Source organism: Etheostoma spectabile, chromosome 8 (assembly GCF_008692095.1).
Source record: "Etheostoma spectabile isolate EspeVRDwgs_2016 chromosome 8, UIUC_Espe_1.0, whole genome shotgun sequence".
NCBI classification, from domain to species: Eukaryota; Metazoa; Chordata; class Actinopteri; order Perciformes; family Percidae; genus Etheostoma; species Etheostoma spectabile.
This window is the reverse complement of record NC_045740.1, coordinates 15243548-15249771: the sequence shown is the minus strand read 5'-3', so window position 1 is coordinate 15249771 and position 6224 is coordinate 15243548. Positions and strand designations below refer to the sequence as shown.

The 6224-nt window shown below is 39.3% G+C and overlaps 1 long non-coding RNA gene across 1 annotated transcript; it reads right to left on the bottom strand.

Moving 5' to 3' along the window:
* Positions 1–4727: 4727 nt before the first annotated feature.
* Positions 4728–5714, bottom strand: LOC116693625 (uncharacterized). Its single transcript, XR_004332963.1, has 3 exons — positions 5602–5714; positions 5225–5284; positions 4728–4813 (listed from the first exon to the last, which is right to left on the bottom strand). It is a non-coding gene; the product is annotated as an uncharacterized LOC116693625 (long non-coding RNA).
* Between the last annotated feature and the right edge of the window lie 510 nt (positions 5715–6224).

The following is a 6224-nucleotide window of genomic DNA, read 5'->3' as shown; positions in this document are numbered from 1 at the left end:
CTGGTTTTAAAGCTCCCCCCCCCCCTGTTAGTGATATCTGATGTACCCTTGATCCAGGAGGAGGAGGGGGGAGAGGAATTAGTCGGGCTGTGCTGACGAGCTCTCCTCCTCTGCCAAGGCAGCGGCAGCACGACGGTGGCCATTACATCAGCGCGCCAACCTCCTCCTTTGTGATTGAGATTGTAGGAGCTGTGCTGAGCTCAGCGTGTTTTTTTTTTTTTCTTCTTCCTGGGGGCCTCATTTAACTCTGCCAAACGGCCCCCCTGTTTAATTTTTCAAATGGAGAGCAGCCTGAGTCACTGTGTGATGGGTCCAAGCCACACTGTGGACCCTGCGCTCGCACGTGGCAGTTGGGGAGGGAGAGAGGGAGGCCGAGGTGTTTGAAGGAGTAGAAGAGAGTGGGAGGGCTCCTATTCCTCTACCCATTCATGGGTTTCAGTTTGTGTTTATTGCATTGGGAAAGAGTGAACTCCTGCCGTCACAACTTATCTCTAATTTAGATTTGTTTGCTTTATGTTTCTTTGAATGATATTGGTTTTAATGTGTGGCATCAGCAGAGATTCTTTATTGTGGCTCGTACCCATGGACGTATTAAGATAACCTTAGCTTGTACCTGAGCTACAGGCTAACACTTTTTCATGAATGATGACAACACATCAGCAGTGCATATCTGCAGTCGATTAAGAATTCATTTCGCATCCTCAGTGACTAAATATCCAACAGCTGTCATCCCCCTGTTGCTTAAAATAGGCCAGCGATGGGCTTTAGCCTGAGAAATGACTGGACTAATAGTCTGGTAAGGTGGCAGCTCTGCTACAGTTGCATTAAGCTTGCCGCTCCTTTAACAAGGCAGGCCAGGGGTCACCAGCCGCACAGCAAACGGAGGAAAGCCATCTCAGCCCCTCCCCTTCATAAGTTTTATGAATGCTGCATGTGGTCATTGACGTTAACATTTCCTACAGCAAAGGCCAGTGCATACGTGTGAGAGAAGAGGTGAGGTGGTATTCTTGCAGAGATTCTGTTCGCTGCTGTCAGTTTCCTGGTGTTGACGAAAGTGCTTACGCAGCATTTCAGTGGCAAATGGCGGAAGAGGCTTTTTCTGGCACAAAAAAGATGCAGTACATTGTGGGGCACTTAATAATATAAGCAGGTAGAAAGATATAGCCTCTTTGCTCAGTCTTTGGCCCTAAGACTAGACAGCTAATAAGCATAACACACACACACACACACTAAAGTACACACATACTAGACAAAAACTGATGCCAGCAAGCATTACTGTACATGCATACTGTTTCTTAGTGACTCAGATGTCAGCTAACAGTAATCAGGTTGTTATGAAAAGTTCTTGACTAACGCTCATGACTGCAAGAGGGAAATGCCGTCCTGGAAGAAGCAGATTCCAGTCATTACGTTAACAATGATTACAATTTTCCTAGCCTTCATTTTCATTGTTTTAATGCCAGGAAATGCACCCACACCAGAGCCGTAGTACCAGAATCCATCATTTTAATGTTCTTATTGCATCTGACCACAGCTCACTGAATAGAAGTTTTAAATGGAGATTGCACTAGTGTTATAAAGGTAAAGTTTAAAATGATAAAAATGATAAAAGATACTATAGATAAAGCACAATGCAACAGAATGTGATCAGACTTTTCATCAGAACATGCACTGGCAGGTAAAAGACTGAAACAGACCCATATTCCCACACAAATACTGTGCATTGTAATTTTCGGTGCTTTGGTAAATCACAAGATTTCTTAAATAGGACATCACATGCAACATCAAAGCTGCAGGGAAACCCCTTTGCCACTATTGTATCTGTAAAAATGGGCTCTCTCCATGTGCTGATGGAATTTAGCTCTTAAGTTGAAAGATAAATATCCTCCCGTTAGAGGCATTGGCTCACTTTCATCTAACTTACTTTTTTCCGATTCAATGTATTTGTATTTGCCGCTCAGACAATGACAGTTATGCAGGTCTAAGACTATTAAAGTATGTGCTCATGGCTATTTTTAGCCACACTATCAAAATGGCTCTAGAGATGGTACAGTAATGTCCGTCGTTTGTCCGTCAGTCCTTTCGGCTCAACACTTTTGTGAGGTTGAAATATCTCGACAAATACTGGACTGATTGCCAGGAAATTTCAGACATATATCGTCAGAGAATATTTATGACTTTGATGATTCATGACTGACTTTACCAACACAGTTAAGGAAACGTCCAAAACTATGGACCAAGTTCCCATCCCCCACAGCTTTACTTTGTTTTATATGCCTATATTAGTCTGGTGTATGGTACCATTAGCATTCTAACATCTTCAACATGTGATAATGCAAGTATAAGAGTAAGTTACAAAGCGTGCATAGGGATAAGGTGTAAGTACAGAATAACAAGCTAACATGCTAAATGTCAGCGTCTTAACATTTAGTTGGTGTGAACAATTTTATGTGTTCTCATATTAGCATTCAGCTCAAAGTACAGACAGCTACAGCGTATGGACTGTAAAGTTAAAACAAGTCTTGCAAGATTATTATTACTTTTTTTAGCATTAAGCTCATCACAATATCAGACTCTCAATGGACAGTTTTAAGCAGAAGCAGAGATATTGTCTTTTTTTAGTCCTCACATTCTTCTTCCATGTGGAAACATGGCGCCTACATTACCCTCAATGCAACTCAACAGGCAACAGTTTTAGGTGTGTTGTGCTAGGATGGCCAAAGTAGTTTAGAGCCGCTAGCCTCAAGCAGAGAGATGAGGAGCAGCTACAGACGTCTGGTGAGCTCACTTCTTTCTAACTCACACTCCCCCAGGTTATCTTTCATTTTTAAACTTCACTGTAACAAATTTGACTGTGATTTTACAGTAAACACCTGGCAAAAAAGTTGCCAGCAAAATCTTGTAAAATTTCTGTTAGTTACTGTTAATAACTGTAAAAATAATTACAGTATAAGACAGTATTTCTTTTACAGGTTTTTGTTGTACATAAATTACAGCAATGTTTTGTTTTTTAAAGGAAAACAATATTTTATTGTAATTTAGTTTACAACATTATCTTGTATTCTATTTAAATTACAGCTATTACCTGGCAACTCTAGTTGCCAGGTAATAGCTGTAAATACTTCACAATACAATATGTTGTTGTAAATTGTTTTTACAACAACATATTGTATTGTGAAATATTTACAGCTTTTTGCTGGCAACTCAAGTATCCAGCAAAAAGATGTAAATATTCCACAATACAATAACATTGCTGTAAAAAAATGTTTACAGTTACTTTAGTTTTTGACATTCGCAGCTTTGCTGATGCCTGTTGTAAAGTGTTTTAAATAAGACCAAACTTGCTTTTAATTCAAAAACAATTGCATTAGATTCTCTTCAACTGTAAAATAAACCAGAGTCAGAGATGCAAAATCATGACATTTTATTATTAAAATGCAACACAGTGTAACAATACTGTATGTTTTCAGAAGGTAACTTCTATTTTTCTTAAGAGCTCATTATGACCATGATAGAACCAACCCGATAATCAACCTGACAGTCCGGCGAGGTTGGTGACTCAAGTCTGTTCGGTGTGCTCCGTGTTTAATTAGTGAACTGAATCTTGGAGAGCATTTTGAGGAACCATCTGTGTTACTTTTTGTCATTTGTTGACGTCTACCTCTCCCCCTACCTCCCGCTGAGTAGAGAGGAGACGCGAGGGTTAATGCAGTTCCTCTCTTTCTCCTGTATGTTCTCACGTTTTTGGCTCAACACTTTTGTTGTCTTGGTTCCACTTGAAGGGTTCAGTCCGATGAAGCATCTGAAATCACAAAATCACATGCTAATAAACTTCATGAAAAAGTGCCTTAATCCGGCTGTGCAAATCTGTATGTGGGTGTGTATATGTGTATATGCATGCGGGTGTGTATGCATAAAGTCCTTTTTTGTTGTTGCTTTGAGCCATAGTGGGGAAGGTTGGGGTGGGTGGGGCATAGAAAAGTATGCGTAACTGTAAAATGAACTTTCATCTAGGATTTCTTGTGAATGCAAAGAGATAAAAAGAACAGTTTGTAGTTTATTCGCCAAATGCTCAGTTTACCTCAAGCAGAACTACTTTTCAAAATGCATAATCAAATAGATCTTTATGTCAATGTTTGAAAAACAACAAAACAGTTTAACAGCTCTCAGAATGAATGCCATTAGTATAAAATGAATTGGTTCTGCAATGATTTAAAGCATTTAGGTAAATAACTGCTAACTTACCCTTTTTATAAACTAAAAATCATTAAGGGATTACTGTAAGTACACTTGAAGCAATAAAATCTGTTACTCATAATAACTAACTCTACAAATAATGATCAACTGCATTCGCTACTAGTTCTACAAGCACATAGTTACCTTTGAATGAATTTAGTGTGCAAGATGCTTGCTCCAGGTACACCCGATTAAAGATGTAGTAGCTCGAAACAAAGTGCCAATCCAGCCACGAATTAGGATGTGGAGGCTCAACCACCTGACCCCCGATGCTCAGCATCCAAACGGTTTCTGTGAGAAATTCACCAAACATAAAAAAAAAAAAGAAACACCAAACAGAAACACACACAGCTTTAATTAACTAACCATTATGTGTCATTAAATTAAACAACCCTGAGACTAGTGCTTCACTACCAACACCCAAACTGTCACATTTATAAATGCCACAGAACATTATTACAAATTCAGGCATAATCGCATAAATGTTTTTACCTGAAAAGCTTCTTCAGCCATGTATGTTGTTGATCACTGTGCAGCGATGGTTCTCACTTTAGGAGGTTTCCTCCCCGTAGCTAGGCTAAACAAAACAAAAGTTGAAAAACACACGTTATGTTGGAATATAACATTATAACATCTGTAATAAGCAGTGTGTTAGGCGCCTATTGAGAATGTATAAGGGGTCGTGCAAAGTCAAACGTTATTATAATTTATACCTTACCTGTTAAATCGAACAATATATTAACGATGGGCTTTCGCTTCAATAAGGCAATTTTTTCTAACTATTGGGACTTTGTATCAACGTTAAAGGGCCGTCTGCAGCCTGATCTGAGGCGATGTGGCTAATGCATACGGTCAAGCTAGCTAGCTTTTTTTTCCACTAACGTTGACTTCAGTTTGCTAGTGTAAGCTATAACGGTGAAGAAATGTACAGTCAGACAGTCAAATATAGCTAAATAAAACACTGTGACGTTAGGCTAACGTTACTTACCAACGACCCGACTCCGTGGCGCCTGACCGTCCGGTAGCGTTAGCTACTTCTGCTGCATGCCTGCGTGACGTTAACATTGACGTTACAACACAGACTACTACGCTTAGTTAGTTGAAATAAATATAAAAAGGGTTAACCGTTAACGCCAACATTACACCCACTATACTTTCCTTAACTTTAGCATTAAACTGCTTCGCCTGGGATTGCTTGTTCAGAATTCCTTCTGAAAAGTCTCCAGCTAATGTTAGCTAACTATGAGTGAACTTTATTGAGGGCCTGCACTAGACTGAAACACGGTCAACTTAGGTTATTTCAACCAGCATTAACAAGTTAAACCACAATTTAATTATGTAGGCTATTCATAATAGTATACTTACGTATTGTGGCTGAGTGGAGTGGCAATGTGGCTGCTCCTCTGCAATCCGCCATCAAATGGTCTTGTGTAAAGCAACTGCTCAAGCAATGCATTCAACAGTAAATAACTGTACCTGTCTGCATCATTTACAGTAAGGGCAAGTATGCTGTATTTATATGGAAAAAAGCTGTCAACTACTGTAATAGTGTTTTCACCCATAATGCATTGCAATATACAGCTAAACTTTGTAAAATGACAAAACAAGAAGTTACTGTAAAATTTAGCTGTAGAAATTACAGAAATTTGTTACAGTGTTGTAGTCTTCAGCCCCAACCGATGCTGACTCAAGTGACATTCATCAGACTTCACGCAGCTCCCTCTGGAGCCCCAAACGGCTTTATACAACCTCTTATCAAATGTAACAAAATAACACAAAACTTAGACTTAAACCGAGCATGACAAAATAACATATGTGTGCAATATTACTAGACTGAGAATGTATCTCTTCATCATTTTGGGCAGCAGGAAAATACAACCGACCCTATACGGGATAAGCGGATGAAGATGGATGGATGGATGGAAAATACAATAAAGTAAAGATGTTTGACTCTTGATGATAACGCAGCCTCAACTAATTTGAAATCT